Below are 17,555 nucleotides of genomic sequence, written 5' to 3' on the forward strand. Positions count from 1 at the left end.
TGTAGATTGATTTTATACATAATAGTTTATAACTATTGGGTGAGCAATATATCAGACATGTTATAGCTTAAATAAATTTAAACAACTTAAAAAACACCAAATAAAAATTACACTTATAAATCAAGAGTAGAAAGTAAAGTAATGCAGGGTTTATTGGGATGAATAATTCTCAAATTCTCTAGACATTATGAGCCTGGAGATTTGTGTAATTTGGCAGATGCAGAAAGATTAGCCATTTCATTATCAGAAATGTTAAAATACTTAAGGTGGGATGATCTTTCATAAGATCTAGATTTTCTGTGGTTCTGTAGAGATATTTCCTCATGCCCAAATAAACTCTCAGCTGTACATGGCTCTAAAGCATCTTCAGCTCACACTGAAGTCAAGAAACTTCATGTTCTCAAGCCAGGAGCTCAGTATTTGCCTGAACAGCATTCTCATAGAGAACTTAACACAGCAAATATTGTACCAAGTGTCTTAACATTTTAAACTAAGCCTATTTCAACAGTAGTAATATGGTGCAGTTGACATGCTGAGGGACAGGATAACATTCAGAGGGACCTGGACAAGCTTGAGAAGTGGGCCCATGTGAACCTCATGAGGTTCAACAAGGCCAAGTGCAAGGTTCTGCACAGGGGTCAGGGCAACCCCTGGTATCAGTACAGGCTGGGAGATGAAGGGTTTGAGAGCAGCCCTGCAGAAAAGGACTTGGGGGTACTGGTGGACAAAAAACTGGACATTAGCCGGAAATGTGTGCTTGCAGACCAGAAACGCAATTGTATCCTGGGCTGCAAAAAAAGAAGTGTGGCCAGCAGGTCAAGGGAGGGGATTCTGCCCCTCTACTCCACGCTCGTGAGACCCCACCTGAAGTACTGCATCCAGCTCTGGAGTCCTCAGTACAAGAAAGACATGGACCTGTTGGAGCAGGTCCAGAGGAGGGCCACAAAAATGATCAGAGGGATGGAACACCTCTGCTTGAGGAAAGGCTGAGAGAGTTGGGGTTGTTGAGCCTGGAAAAGAGAAGGCTCCAAGGAGACCTTACTGCAGCCTTTCAATACTTAAAGGGGGCTTATAAGAAAGATGGACACAGGCTTTTTAGTAGATGCTGTAGCAATAGGACAAGGGGTAATGGTTTTAAACCAAAAGAGGGTAGATTCAGACTAGATACAAGGAAGAAATTTTTACAATGAGGGTGGTGAAACAGTGGAACAGGTTGCCCAGAAAGGTGGTAGATGCCCCATCCCTGGAAGCATTCAAGGTCAGGTTGGATGGGGCTCTGAGCAACCTGATCTAGCTGAAGATGTCCCTGCTTATTGCAGAGGGGTTGGACTAGATGACCTTTAAAGGTCCCTTCCAACCCAAACCATTCTATGCTCCTATACCACAACAGTAACAATTAAATTATGCAATATATGAATATTCTAACAAATAAATGAGTATACTAACAGTGAAAGGGGACAGGGGAGGGAGTAACAGGTGGCTTATCTTTATGTAATAATCAGGTTTGTCTACTGATACAACTATCACTATTGTTACTAATAGTGATTGGCATTACAATAATAAGTTCACAATAGAAGCTATTGACACTCATCTAAAGATGCTGCTACTGGCTTGAAGAGCTTACCTATTCAATGAAATTAGTCTTAACAGACCATTTTGTGCCTTCTCTTGCTGAAATCTGTTCCGGAGAAGATTTTTCAGGGAAATTCTGCATGGCTTGCTCATAGAGAACATCATTTCCTCTGGGACTGCAGAACCACTCATATGGAGGTCCTAGACCTCCAGCTGCACACCTTTTCTCACCTTCCCTTAGCAGAAAAGCTACAGTAATTTGTGCATATGGAAATAGACATCTCCACCAGACTGCCTCTGAGGTCAGACAAACAAGCACCAGGTTTGGTTTTGTTTGTGTTTTTAAAAAAACACAGCCACATATTAACCAGGTAAAAGTCTGCGAAGCAGATGAAGGATGACATACATTTCTCGCATCTCCTACCTTAACTTATTTGCCTACAGAAGTAATTAATAAATCAGAAGATTCGCTATGGGAAGATAATTGTGGTGGGACACACAATTAATATTTTGGGGAAACTGATCTGCCTTTCTAGGTCAAAGCAGAAATCCTACACAGTAAGTTTCTAAAATACATGTTCCTCCCTCTGAAGGAACTTGATTTATATAGAGTACTTCTGATTGATAATAACGATAATACCTTTGTCTGTAAATTTAAACCAGGAAAAATTTCTTTTCCAGGTGCATTGCTCACAGCACACGCGCACGACATTGTTCTTTTGTCATAACAAACACAAGTAAGACTTTCATCACATCTGGCAAAAATCACCACCCAGTACATATCTCTTATTTCCATTACCCATTTTCCTTTCTCTGATGAAAAGGTCAGCTGCTCAGTTAGCCTGTCACACCTGGGCTTGCACAGAATCTGGACAACCACTGCAAAATATTCTGTGTAAATGAGATACTGGTTTCTAAATAGGCCTGTTCCCTGGTGCGTGGTGTCTCTAGACAGATTTGGACTTTAATGTGTAGCATAAAAGAAGACTCAGTCTTAGTCTTTGGATGTTGCTAACTAATGTTTTTCTTCTATGTACTACACAAAAGAGATTTGGGAGACTTCTTTTTGGTACGTTGTTAAATTACAAGATCTCTGGAAGATGTTAATTAACACACAAAAAATATCCCACATTCAGGTTTCTACTTGCAGACTGAAATAAATGTGTTCAAAAAATTAAATTTAAAGAAGGTGAAAAAATGATTCCTTAAAAGTTGGCCACAAGAGATCCTATCAGCTATCAGAATTATCAAGTGCATTCATTCTTTTAAATGTACACAAGCATAGTAATAAGCTTTCTATTTTTGGTCCTTCAAAGAAATGCAATGTTTTAAGTCACCAGTAACAACTTGGGGGTGGGGGTGGTGGGGGCGGTGTTGTTTGTTTTTTTTTTAATTTGTCATATTTCTGTTTGAAAAACAAATTAATAAATTTATGAACATCATATGGGCTTTTTCCAAAGCAAAGCAATGCATTTCAGTTTGACCGTCAGAAATCAAAGCTCCAGAAAGAAAAGTGTTTTAGTTAGTTTCTAGAGTCTGTGTGTATACATAAGGTATAAATATATATTTTCCAATCATATTACACACACACACACACACACATATTATATAAATATATGCACACATTTCTTTCATGTAAACATAATGGGTGTGTAGAGGTATGTGTAAATACTCTCCCAGATAATATAACTACTACCCAGAAGGCAAGAGAAGTTGTGAAAAAGTAAAGCAACCAGCTGCTGAATGGTGCTTACTCATAGCTTTCAAGGATCTTCCTGAAACAGATTAATCTTCTTCATGCGTACAACTTGTGAATGACTCATCCATTTTAAGTATTAAAAATATAATTATGTCTTTCTTAGAATTTGAATGCATTTGTTCTAATGATGGAGAAGACAACCATTGTCCTCTAACCTTGCCTCTGATTGCTATAGATTTTTGTACCTCTAAGTTCTGTATAAACAAATTATTGCATGAAATAGAGAAAATTAAGATTGTTTCTCTTACTTTAAAACAGTGAACCCAAAGTACAGACCTCAGGGATTATTTTTTTTTTAATAGGCTTTAAATCTGTAATTGCCATGTGTGTCAGTTTGTGTTTGCCATATCTCTGCCAGCAAGAGACAGTGACCACTTACAGTGATTACAAAGTACACCAAATGTAGTGTATATGTCACTTCTCCACAAGAGCTTGTTGGCAGCTTTGATCGACTTCTTTTTGATTACACCACAATCACCTCATTCCACTTTAGCTACTCTCACTCTCCCTCCAGGGGTTCAGATGTCATTGCTGTATACCTTCACAGATGAATCAGTTTTCCTTCTCTTAAATCCTCTTCCTGGGAAGATGAATCTACTCATTGATTTTGACCAAAGACTGGTTTTTAAAAAGGGTAGAAGAGACTTCTGACCTTTCAAATGATCAGATTAAGGTGGTTATTTTCACATTATTCAGTAATCAGGGAAGAAATACATTAAGCAAGAGTTTAGTTCACAGGCTGCTTTGCTGGCTTCTAAAAACTGTTGTGCACTGACAGCTAACCTAGATTCCATTTCTTCCTTTTCCTCTGAACCACAAGGGAAGCTAAAATGCATTTTCACATTGCATTTTGCCTAAAGGCTCTCAGTAAAATTTAATTTTCTTACTGCATTGATTTTTCCATTATAAGTTGTAACAGTCTAATGATATCTCATAAGAATTTTGACTGTCAAGAAAAAGGGATGTGAATGATTTAGCAATAGTAACTGCAAGTGCTAGAGGATTTATTCTTATTTTCTTAAGAACCTTCCATCTGTCTTTCTGATGGGCAGTTGTTGAAAAAGTCTGTGCCATATCACCATTCACTGGATGGCCTGAAGATAGTTCTTTAGCCTGTTTCTTAAGGTCAATATGAGATCCAGTTTCCCCAAAACCTCTTCCTCCACTGCTAACTTCTAAAATCAAAATAAAGCTTTCTAATTTTGGAGCTCAGAATGGTGCTTAAAAATTAATGGGCCACATGGAAACAATGTAATTGGGAGACGCAAAAAGCATAACTGTTTTCCATCTTGCAGGCTACATTACACTCACTGAAGACTGACATCTTACCCTTATTACCCAAAATACTTCAAGTTTATCGTGTTTCTCACTTGTTCTGGACAAAGCATACATCAAAGAAATAAGACATGCTCCCTGAAAAAAGGAAACTTGCAGGCCGACTCTTTCCTTCAGAACAATTGTATCATCACCAAAGCTGTAGAAATCATGTCTGGAAACAACTAGTGTGATAGACTACGAAACACAAAGGCAGTGCCAGAGCAAGCACAGCAGAGGTTTGTGAGTCCCTGTGTTCCACAGCTACAAGAGATTTTCTTACTTATTTCACTTTGTCAAAAGTGAAATTTGATAGAAAGACAGAGATGGAAAAAATGTACAAATGTACAATATATTACTAAGTTAGAGTAAAACCTGGTGTCTGATTTTCTTGGCAAACAGTAGCTTGATTGGTATCTTCCTCCAGCTTTTCTACAAATTTGCAGAAAGCTGGAAAAGTGGCCAGTTTCTTGTTTCTGTATTTTTCTTTCATGGTTAGTGTTCACAAAAATAACAAGATGGGCTTTATTACAGATGCTGGAAGCAAATTAAGGCACATCTCACATCTAGTCAAGTATCTGGGTTCTTCAGGGGCACATTTTCCCTCTTAGAATCCTGAAAAATAAACTGAGCTGAAGAACAGACCTTACAGAAAAAAAAGTCTGAAGTGCCCCCACTACAATTCCTGAGAAGGCACTAAGCAACTTTACGAACTCAGTCAGTCACGGGATTTTGGGGGGTTTGTCATCATTGTTATTGTTTGCTTATTTTTCCTTGAAAAGTTTGGCGGGGGGGGGGGAGGTTACCTGTCATAAAAATAAATAAACAAAAATACCAAAAAAGAAGTTTCACATAGCATTTTAAATTCTGTTCTTTGAAACTATAGGATTTAAAATGCAAGTAGGTCTTGTAAAGTTGTACATTGAATGTAATATCATAATTAGACAGATTCTGTTCACTATCCTATGTTAAGAATGGGCCTAATACAATTTTTTTTATACTTCATTGGACTGAGAAGTCCAATGTTTGGAAAAAAGAGCTAGATATGACCATGACTTTATTATAGAAAAGATGCATCAAGGTTAGGTTCTTTATGGCTCAAATACTATGGAAATATGTCTGATACAATAATTTAGATGATAGATTTTGCATGCTTCCATGATCTGTGAATTTTTTTTTAGCCAGCGCTATCTTTGCTGTGCAGTAAAACTGTACATCAATACACCTACTCCATTGGAAAAGCTGATGCTGACATTCCAGACTCTTTATTTTTAAAACTGCCAGAGCTTTAGCTTCCCTCTAAATAATGGGCATGCCAATATATTAAAGGGGGAAAACACTCACTGGTTCTTGGCTGGTACCACAAATCAACCCTGTGTACAAATCAACCCTGTATTTTTTAAAATGAAACACAACACTTTAATTTTAGCCCAAATTTAATAATTTTCTACTTCTGTCTCTGCTGGGGTTTAGAGTCATTATGTTGTTGATGCAGAACAGTTTTTGAGCTAACAATGAAATCTTGAGAGAGTGGGGAGGGTCTCACTTCTCCCCTCCACTTGAACCTAGCTTCTAGGACAAAAACAAATCAGTGTGTTAGCTCCCAACACAAGGGAAGAATCCCTTTCAACGCAGTCTCGCCACAAGCAACAACACTAAAACCCAGCAGCTGCAATGCAACACTCCTACCTCCTCAACTCTCCCATCAATACCCAGGAAATTAGTTCTGAAATGAGAGATTATCTCACACAGAGCAGGATCTCCATACTGCCTGTAACTAAGTGCCAGACTGGGAAGGTCAGTGTCAGACCCTTCAATATTTAGTATTTGCCATTCTTTCAAAACCTTCTCACAGTTTTGCCATAAAGCTGGCAATGAGAAACAAGTCTGAGATTTGAGGGTGTTTAACACAGTCAGTCATCTCAGTGGAGATTATATGGCAGGTTATGACCCTTAAACTTGTGAAAAGACATCATCTCTTCTTGTCCACACAGTAAAGGACAGGCACAATGTATCTGATTAAGGAAGAAAACTTTGCTAGCAAGTATGTAATGTTTCTGGGGTGCACAAGGTGGTGACATACTACTCTTCTTTCCAAAATAAGAAGCAGGAGGTAGGGAGTGGGGGGAGGAGGGCAGAAGTAAAAAGTAGCAACTATAGAACTGAATTAAAAGAAAAAAAAGGTAAAAAAACTGATTTCCTGAGAGATTATATGTAAGTACCCATAACAAAAAAGGATGAACTCTAAGGAGCTGAACATGCAACACAAATCCGCCTTACGTAGCAAAACATTCCAGTAACTATAAACAGATTTTGGTTAAGATTATAGCATGTATTTGGTTTTTATATAATGACCTGTTGCAGCTGATGAATCAATAGTTTGAAGAACATCACAGACATTTTTTTCTTGCAAATATCTAATTTGATGATAGCGAATTTCAAGTGTTAAGACAAGCCCAGTCTAATTTATAGGTTAAGACATGGGGGAATATATATATAATACTGTTACATCATATTAATACTATACTATTACATATATAGGATAAGTATTAATAGTATATTAATACTTTATATATTATAGTTTCATAGGAGTTATATTAAAGTATACAAGAACAGAAAAAAACTAATAAGAACTATGGACACTTAAAAGGAAGCTAATATATCAGATAAAACAATCATCTGAAAGCTACAAGTATGCACAGGAATATTCATTTAAAAAAAGGAAAAAAAAAAGATACAGGGCTTGCAATTAAAGTCATCCAGCTTTTCTGCATACCATACCACTCCTTTGTGACTTGCTCAAATATCCAATTCTAGTTATTCAGGTTCACAAAAGTTTTCTGAAGGACACTGAACAAACTATAAGCCATCAATTTAGTTAATGTGTCAGAAGAAAAAACACTGAAAAATTAAAATGTGGTTCTGTACAAATTGATCTCTCAAACTATAATTAAAAAAAATACATCATTAAGTCGTTAACTAATTTCAGATATGATAAAATTCATGTCTTGAAGAAACTCAAAATTGCATTGAGTGCAACAATCATTCAAAAATCAGAATTAGAATTTTGCTATCTTTATATACAGAAGTGGAGTCCAGTTTCTGAAGATGTTTTGAAATGTATTTAAGACTACAGAAAATTGCTGTATTCACACATGGAAGTGCTGAACACAGAAATACCTAGTGTGGTTTTACTATGGTCATCTCTGCTAAGACTTCCGCTGGTTTTTAATTTTTACAAATAACCTAAATTGTTAAATTTGCTGATAATATAAAATTTGGAGGAAAACTGAATACTTAACAAGTAGTAGGTCAAGTTTAAATGAATTCTGATTTTCTCTCTAACGACATTGACAAGCAGAAACTGAAATTTAATGTTGACAAATGTAAAGCAATAAAAGCTCAATATAAAAATAATAAACATGAACATTTTATGAATACATTTGTACCAAAACAAGAAAGCTGCCCCCCTCCTCCCCAGAAAAGATAGAAAGATTGTGAATATTCCTTTAAATATGTCAAAGCAAGATAAGGAAGCAATTTAAAATCCTTTAGAATTGCAGGTTGCAAATATGTCACGTTGCAAATTCATCTGGCAAGCTCTTCTTTGAATATTCTGTGAACTTTTCATCATAACATTAAAAAGAATATATTTTTCACATTTAACCATTACAGGAAAAGTAAAACTAGTCTAATTTTATAGGTGAGACTTTGAAATACATCTAAAAAATAAAAAAATGAAAATCCCTGAAGTTTTGTATAAGGATAAGGAAGTGATTTAGCACACCAAATTGATTAATAAAACAGCCTTACTTCAGAAATGTTATTGGGGGGGGTAGGGGGTAGGGAGGGGAAGTCTTTGAATAAGACTTAAATTATGAGCATAATTTATGAAGGACTGGAAAACAAAAATCATCCTCCTAGATTATTTGTTCTTTTGCCAAGAGACGGGGCGGGGGGGGGAATCTCAACTGTAGACTGGCCTCTTGCTTGTTACCTTTCTTATCAAAGAATAGACTTTATATGAAGATTACATTATCTCTTGCTTTGTTTTCATTATGTTCCCTCTTATTTATATTAGGCAGGAACAGATAAAAACTGGAACATATGGCGGTATTAAACAAAATAATAATAATAATCAAGCAATATCTTTCTGTTGCCTATTAGAAACCTCCACAATTTCACGCACTGGTCTGCACCCTCGACAGAGAGACCTGGTTTTGCTTACCAAACCACACATACCTGGTTTAGACAGTTTGCTTAACCTGGCTGTCTACCATTTTGGAAACACCTATTTTAGGATTTAAAGTAATAGTATTCCACAAGCAGAAGTCACAGACAACAAGAGATTTCACATGTACTGGATGTACAATGTTATCAAGTCTTTCATCTTCTGCTCCAGTACTCTTAAAGACTTGTAGTTAAGTCTGTTGTCATACAGATTACAGAATTCCTTGGCTGTGGCAGGGCACCAGTTCTTCTGTACCAGGGGAAGAACAATGCAGATGAGAAAAATATTGACATAATAAAATCTATATTTCACTGTTTTTCTTTGTAAGACAACAGAAAGAAACAAATTATTACGTACTTGAAGGGGCTTGTCACTACATGCAAATGAGGGCAGTGGGAACCCACTTACATGCATGTACGCAGCTGCTCTTCCACACACATGCACAGACACACACACACAATTTCACTAATGTTCCTGTGTTAAATTAGCATTTCTTCTTCATATCTCATTCTTCTGAACCACTCTTCTTTGGAAAGAATTGTCAACAGGGACTTTATTTTAACTTTCATTTTCCCATTTAATTTGTGGCATCTTAGAATCAAGATAAATGTAAAGAATTAATTATTACGAAATATGTCCTGTTAACAGAAAGCCACTGCACACTTAAGACTGCTGGCTCTATTCCTCATCAGTCTTCCATTCTATTCTGGTTCCACTCACATTTGCATGGTAATAGCTTCATAAGAAATGTTTACTTCCAACACAACAACTTGCTGAAATTCTACAATGAACATCATTTTGTATTCTATACTAGCAAGACAGAAAGAAAGCTGTTTCTTGACAATGCAAATATGCTTGCTTGCTTTTTTTTTCTTTTTTAACTTATTTTGCCCATTTTCATTCTGCTAGCAAACACATTCCTGGTATTTTTCTAAATGTCTACATACACATGAACAAAGAGAAAATTAATTCAGACACAGTCTGAAAAAAAAATGTCCATCATATGTAACAAGGTTACATTTATTTCTTCATTTCAAAAAACCAACACATTCTAGCTGAAGTTAACAAAGCATATAGTTTGTTACATATGACGGGATTCTCTTAGATGAAAGGATTAACATGAATGTATCATCAGGAACTATAAAATTGCAAGTCTCTTATTCTCAGCACGTTGACCAGGAATCAATACTGTAGTCGAGGGTCATTAAGTCAAAAGTGATCTTGGATGTCATTTTCAACTGAAGATAAGTGCATTAAGATCATTATCTTTTGGCTCTTATTTTAGCAGTTAAACCCTACTCCTGAATACTAAGCACTCTTAAAAAAAAAAACAAAACCAAAAACAATAAAACTGGAAAAAACCCACACACAACTTTTTTCCAGCTGAATTTTTGTTACTTCCTTCTCCCCTGTCTACCTCCCCCCAAAACCCCAAACTCTACCAGTTTCTTATTTTACAAACAGGTGATTTGTATCAGCAATATTGTGCATTGTATTACTTCATCTTTACTTTTTTTATTCGGCCGCATAAGTATCTTTAAATATATGTAAGCCCTAAATGAGACTTGCATACAAAATCCTGTTACTGTCCCTCCTATTTAAGAGAGATGTTTGCCATTCAAAATTGTTTATTTTGGAGATGACACAACACAAGATTTCTTATTCTTTCCAATCAGAGAATATTTTTAAATTGACATATGTTTATTATAAACTGCTGTGTTTCTCAAGCCATTTGGTATCTGATTGAAGTTCACTGACTAACAGCGTAAATTGAATAAATGGCTTTCAATTTTCAGAGCTTGACCCATTTAACTGATCAAATCACTGAATGGAAGACATCATAGTAGCACAAGGTCACACCACTGCCACAGTTATTCATCTAACGAGGTATCAGAAACAGTCCACCAACTCAAACATCTTGGAAAGTAACAATATGCCTATGATACAATGTTTTGGTGTCCGCATAATTTATTTTGAAGAACAATTTCAATGTCACCAAATTAAAAAAAAAATAAGCTATTTCCTTACTCTACCATTTGCACTTCGAAGAGGAAAAGAGATAAATATTTTACTTCTACACTGTCAGGGAAAAGAATAAACATTGTGTAGATTTCTCTTTCAATGTCTCAGAACATCTTGGTTTAATTACTTAAATAATACTGGTTTTCATCATTTATAATTCAAACCGTATGTCAACCTCAACAGGAAAATAAATACCTATTTAATCATGTTCTCCAGTTCTCATCATATATTTTTCAAAAGTTATCTCTGAAAAGCAGCATCAGAACTTAAACTAAAATCTTGACTAACACTTTAATTCCTATATAAAGTTAATTAAACCTGTGGTCCTATATTACAAGCCAACATAATTGCTAATTACAAATTAATGGCTAAGACTTTAATACTTCCAATAGGTGAACGATTTTTCAAAGTTCAGTAAAACTCTTTTCTCTAAACAGGGCATTTTGACAGTGGAAGTTAAAAATAGGTAATATCCATGGATATAAATACTCTCCAAAGAAAGAGAGACAATGGAGCAAACCAACAAAAAAAAGTAAACATCACCTTATTCAGAAAATGTACAAGTACAGCCTTTGTCTTTTAAGGTGTTGTTCTGAGTTCTATGTAACTTTCTTTGAATTTAAGAGGAATTTTTGCTCTAGAATTAAATGTGCTTGGAACCAGAACCTTGGTGCTTTATTACAAAGGTGTCTCAAGTAATTTGAAGGTTTCATAGTTACAACAATCTGAGACACAGAAGAGTAAAAAGTTCTTTTTAGAGTCTTACTATAAAAGTGACATGTTTCTTGAATAGTCATCCTCACTTCTACATGTCTACAATATGCGTTGGTATCCTACAGGAATAACTAGCAGCCTAAAAAGAGAATCTGCATCTTAAATTGAATTGCAAACCAACTGAATTGCTGTTGGTTTACATGACACTGGCTCATGAACATGTAACAAGAATTCACTCATAAACAAAGAATAAATATTTCAGTTAAAATAAGTGGCATTTAACAACACTTCATCTAATTTTACAGAAAAAAAAAGGAAAAAAAAGTGATTTCTCAGTCTTCCTAATCATCATTCCAGCACATTTCCAAGTATCTAATTATAATGTAGAAACATTGAAGGTTTTTCATCAGTCAGACCTGGGACTTGGTACTTATTTCTGCTGAGTACAAAGCCCAAGGGCTCCTTAGATCATGTTGATTTCATAGTCTGTATATTTGAAGAGCAGCCGGCATGCCTTATGACGTAAATCCAAGAACTGCAAAATCTGGCCTATTCCTACCTACCAGAAAAAAAATTCACTTTTCTCCTCAAGCTGGATTTCTAGGCAGGAAATTGAGACTAGAGGACCCATTATTATGCCAGCTACTTACTACCTAAATTAAGTTTGTACGAGCAACTGTTATCTTATTCAAATATTATAAGAGGTTTCTAGTAGCAATTTCCCTAATTAAGGTTATCCTTTTTTTATGGCCACCCTAAAATTGAGCTGAGACAGTATAGCCAAGGAAAACTTTACACCCCTTCAGTGGTAGCTTCTATCATTTTCTGTTAAACCTCCTTGGTGGTTTCAAAAGTTGAAGGGAATGATTTAATGTATGTAATAGTACATCTGATATCTAGCTCCTTTCCCAATAAGCAGTTTCTGATGCATATTTCCATTATACTTATACAAAGTTTGTATGGCTTAACAATCATATTTCTTATTTAAATGGAACAGACCTTCCCTTTTCTATATTCTCTCCTGCTCCTACCTACAGGCAGTAAATGGGTTGGATAAAAATCCAATCTTAAAGTACCCATGTAGTTATTTGTTATTACTCCTTGATATTCATTGTTCTATTATTTTTGTGACTCTTCCCTAGTACTTCAAGATTGGATATTATCATGCACCACTATTTGTAGTACCAAAACAATAATACCCAAATGCAGTGAGGACAGAATATCTGGAAACTTCTTTATACAGCCTCTTCCTGTTCTAATCCAGTTCCCAATAACCTTGCTCTTGCACTTCTTAGATTTTTCAGACCATATATATAACTTTAAAAAAAAAAAAAAACAAACATAAATTAAGTCATATTTTATGGCAGTTTTGTTAATAATTACAGATTTCCAGTTGCATGGATTACATAGCTCCAACAGACAAAAATGATGTCTCTGATTCATGACCTGTATAACAGTGTTTATTGTACTAGTTTCTGTTTTGAAAGAAGAGATAAATACTAAATAAATCTTGGGCTAGTTGAACTTTGCTACTGATTTGAAACACTAGCTTCAGTACACATGCAAACCTCTAAGAACATGTATACATACCCATAGTGAATTCTATGGTAACTGAAACATATATTTGCAGATCAAAATATTTTATATTAAAATATTCTTCTTCTTGTTCAAATAACTTTAAATGAATTAGTAAGTAATGACATCTTAATTCTCCATCATAATCCAAAAATATATAAATATCAAAAATAGTAAAGTTACATTCAAAACATCAAATGAAGATACCACATTACTGTACTGCACTGCACATGTAGGATACTCTCTGTCCTACAGCACTTCAGGCCAAATATAGAACTTCACATAAATTTTTAAGTTTCTGTAAAAGTATGTATCTACAGTAAACTTTCACATACTTTTGCTTACCTAACTACATAACAAGAAAAGCCTTTCATCTTGAGAAACATAGTTAAATAATGAAGTCCATATTAGTGAGCCAGGCAATGGGGGTTTGGAGTAATCTGAGATGCTGCCAGAAAACAAAACAGTCTGCAATTTACAACGTACCTACAACCATACTGTCATCCTCAAGGAGTATAAAAAGTTACAGTTTTTATTTTTAAAATGTTTTGAATGGCTATTTCTACAGTAGGTAGTAGATTTTGCTGTTTCTTTTTACAGACTTGATGATACATGCACCATATACTCTTGTAAAGAAGAGGAAACCACTCACTCAAACTGTAAATTTTACTGACTACTTACATTTTCTAGCTGGTGATGGACTTGTTGAAAAGAAGCACATGAAAAAGTATTCTTGCTAGCAATGCATTAACAATGCCAGCTGGTCCCAGGTGTCCTATGATTAACATGGAGGCTGTTATCCCATAAGATTCACATTTGCATGTACAATAGTAGCTTGTGACCTGAGTATTGCTTGCTGAGTATATTTTATATATCATGTATGCTTGCTACTGCAATTATTTGATTAATATAACACAATGAAATTAATTAGTTCACACTGCTATATTTAATAATGATGTGTGTGTTTCTAGTGCACACATGTTTTAATTACCACTTTCTGAAATCTTTCCAATGATTACATAGTGGCAGGGGGGAAGAGGAGCATGCTATGTGTCAGTCTTTCCCAGGAAGCATATATAAAAATTGTGTTATAGCCTTCTCCAAACAAAAAATAACTACTGATTACCATGAGAATATAAAAAATAAATTAGCAATTAGTACTTAAAATAATATAAACTTACTGGAAAGGCTTGAATAGTTTCAGTTTGGAATATGCATCACTAGAATTATGGAGATTTCCTCTGTATTTTAACTAATTCTAACACACTAATTATGAGAATGTTGTTTTCAAACACCATCATGAAAGTCAGTAGCAAGGACAATTATATCTCAATTTACAAGAGTTACTCTAAAACTGATACATTGTTGAATTAACACTCCAATTTAATATTTTGGGGAAAAATAATCTGTTTTTCCATGAATTTACTCATGGTGTGTATTACAATAACTTCCTTTTTCAATGCAGTTTTGGGAATAAGATTTGCCTGTCACTACTGGGGTATACCAACCACATTAATTTGTATATTTATAATCAATCTAGAGTTTAAAATGCATTGCAAAATTTGTAAGGGGGGGGGGAACCTGCTGGAACTACCTTCTAAAAAAGACGAGACAAAGACTTGATTCCTATTTGGAGCAGGTAGGGAAAAAAATTGTATCCTTTCCTTCAGGTTCCTGTCCACTGCCTTCCTTGTGAATTCTCTGCTGATGCAAAGCACAAACTAATACTTGATAGAAGCAGTTTAACAGCTTAGCAGTGCCATGCTCTTCTTGGGTGGATCTTTGCTTCATAAAACTGCCCAGTCTGGTACTCCCAACTACTCCTGTTTTCTCATTTACAACTTAAAATACACAGTAGTTCCGCTGCATGCAAGTAAAGGGCTATTGGGATTAAGAGAGATGTTCAGGGAAATATAATCCAATTAACACTTCAGCTACTGTTCCACTAATGTCTGAACACAACTGTCACACTTGATTTTTTTTTTTTGCTCCTGTAACAAGGAATAGACACTTATAAAACTGTTTAAACACCTTGTTTTCAGATTTTACCAGTTCTCATTCCTACCAGGCTTCACTGGATAAAAATCAAATTATACTTTCATCTTTTTCTACTTGGGCATTACAACTGGAAAGTGTTTTACAAATGGAAAAAAATATGAAAGGCATTGCTGTATAAGTATGTTGAGAGAAAAAGAGTTACACTCACTTTAAATATGGACTATGGAAAAAATAACAGATACACACAATCCTAATTCTTTAACTAGTTTGCTCTTCTCAAAGTTCAAGAGAGGAAAACTCTCCAAGCTGCTTCCCACCTCATTACCAACTCAGAAGGCAAGATAAACAAGCTGAAAAAGATAGCCTTCACAAATTCTTACCAAGATATACTTCCTTTTACCTGACTAGTTACAGACAGCTTTAGTCAAATGATCATCATATTTCAAAATTTCCACAGGAAAGAGGCATTTTTCATCCACGTTCTTAGCACAGACTCCCTAGGGCATTTCACTCCACTGGAGCAGTCACCACGGAACAGGGCACAGGCTTGCCCCCAACATACAAGCAGCCGCTGATCCCTTGAAGAGGAAACCAGTGCACGTTTTTAAATCAGCCCTAGTTTCCCTGACTACTTGTTCCCGACCACTAAGGAAGCTTCTGTAGCTTTCATCTTGGGAAGACAGGCAGCAGAAAGGGATGGACCTGTGTGATCACCCTAATTTTTTTCACAGAAAATTATTCCGGAGTGCAGAGGGAATGTATGCCTTTGTCCTCATCATAAGCCAAGCAGTACACAGGCAGTACAGTGGTGCTTGTTTCTCATCAATTCATCCTCTGCCGCTATAAAAAAAGGTTAAGAAATTTTCTGTCCAAGTGCATGTTGCATTAACTCAGACATTCCGCTTTTTTAAAATCAGCAGCATAACGCCATAAGGTTAGATACCATTATTAAGAACTAACTTCCCAACACAATGCAACAAGTTTCACAATTATACCATCTTCTACTTAAAGAAAGTGTATAGATTGTGCTCAAGCTACATACTACCAAGAACTATTACTATTTCCTCCTGATAAAGAAACTCAAAGGCACTAATAGGATAAGGAAAAGATTAAGGTGACACTGTACTTTGCAGTAACTTAAAATGTCCATTTAGCAATTCAAAATTAATCAACAGACATGATGAGACAGTACCAACACAACCTCCCCCCACAAAAAAAAACCCACCGCATTGCACCAGAAAATAAGCAGCAGAACTCAAGCTGCAACCAGTAACATAATACTTCTTGCTCAAAGAAACTTTGGTGGTCATTGTTAATATTATTTTAGCCATTGTCACATAACAACCCTTTGGAAATTACTGTATCTGCTTAAGTGAGAACTGATTTTAAAAACTGTAATTTTAGTTAATAGTGAGATTTAGCTGCTGCAAATAAGGAGGAAATTTATTAGCACAGAAAAGTTACTGTGAATGTTCTTCTGCAAGGTAGCCTTCCCATCTTAGTTCCCTCCTAACACTGCTAAAACCACAACTTAATAGCAAAGCAGACAAAACAGAAACATTACAGTGTTCACTCTGTTCCTATATTTTCTCCTTGAGTACTAAGATAAAAACCCTACTTCCTCTGAACTTTCCAATGTGGTCTCACTCTCACTCAGTCATAAGGCAACACCATAATTATTATTATCATAATTATTAGTCACCCTCTTTATTATCCCCCTAGTTCCACCTGGATCACAACTTTTATATGATCCAGACATAAGTGACAACAAATGATACTGTACTACTTTTAGAGACACAGAGTGAGGTTAAGTTATGAAAATCTCAACTTGGTGTAATTTATTTTATTTTTGTTTTGTTTCCCCAGGTTAGTAAAATGTAGACCACCAGTTAAACACCATAAACAGATGTTACAGTTTGCATGAGCTGGCATACCATCCTACAGGGAAGGAATATTGTTCAGGGTCATATATATTAATAAAATTAGATGAAACAATATAGACTAAGGCTTTCTTGGATCCTTTATTCTGCTTATGAAACTGCTCTATTCTTTGTGATTATTAAGCTAACTTTTGAAGATCACTTCATCTTCTGGAAAATGTTTCTGGCTCACAAACAAGATCTATTCTCTTGCCTTTCTAAAACCCTGATAGAGAGTTTACAGACAGAGACCTCCATGTCTAAGAGCAGTATCTCATGCATGCTATTCCCAATACCCAAGCAGAACACTTAGAACATCTTTTGCAACAATCATTTAATGAACTTATTATTCAAATTACTTCAGTAAATGCATATTCACATCTCAAACTTTTTGCCCAAACCAAATGATGCTAAAAGTTAAATCCAAATAGAATTATTAACATAAGATTTA

Source organism: Buteo buteo, chromosome Z (assembly GCF_964188355.1).
Source record: "Buteo buteo chromosome Z, bButBut1.hap1.1, whole genome shotgun sequence".
Classification (NCBI taxonomy): Eukaryota; Metazoa; Chordata; class Aves; order Accipitriformes; family Accipitridae; genus Buteo; species Buteo buteo.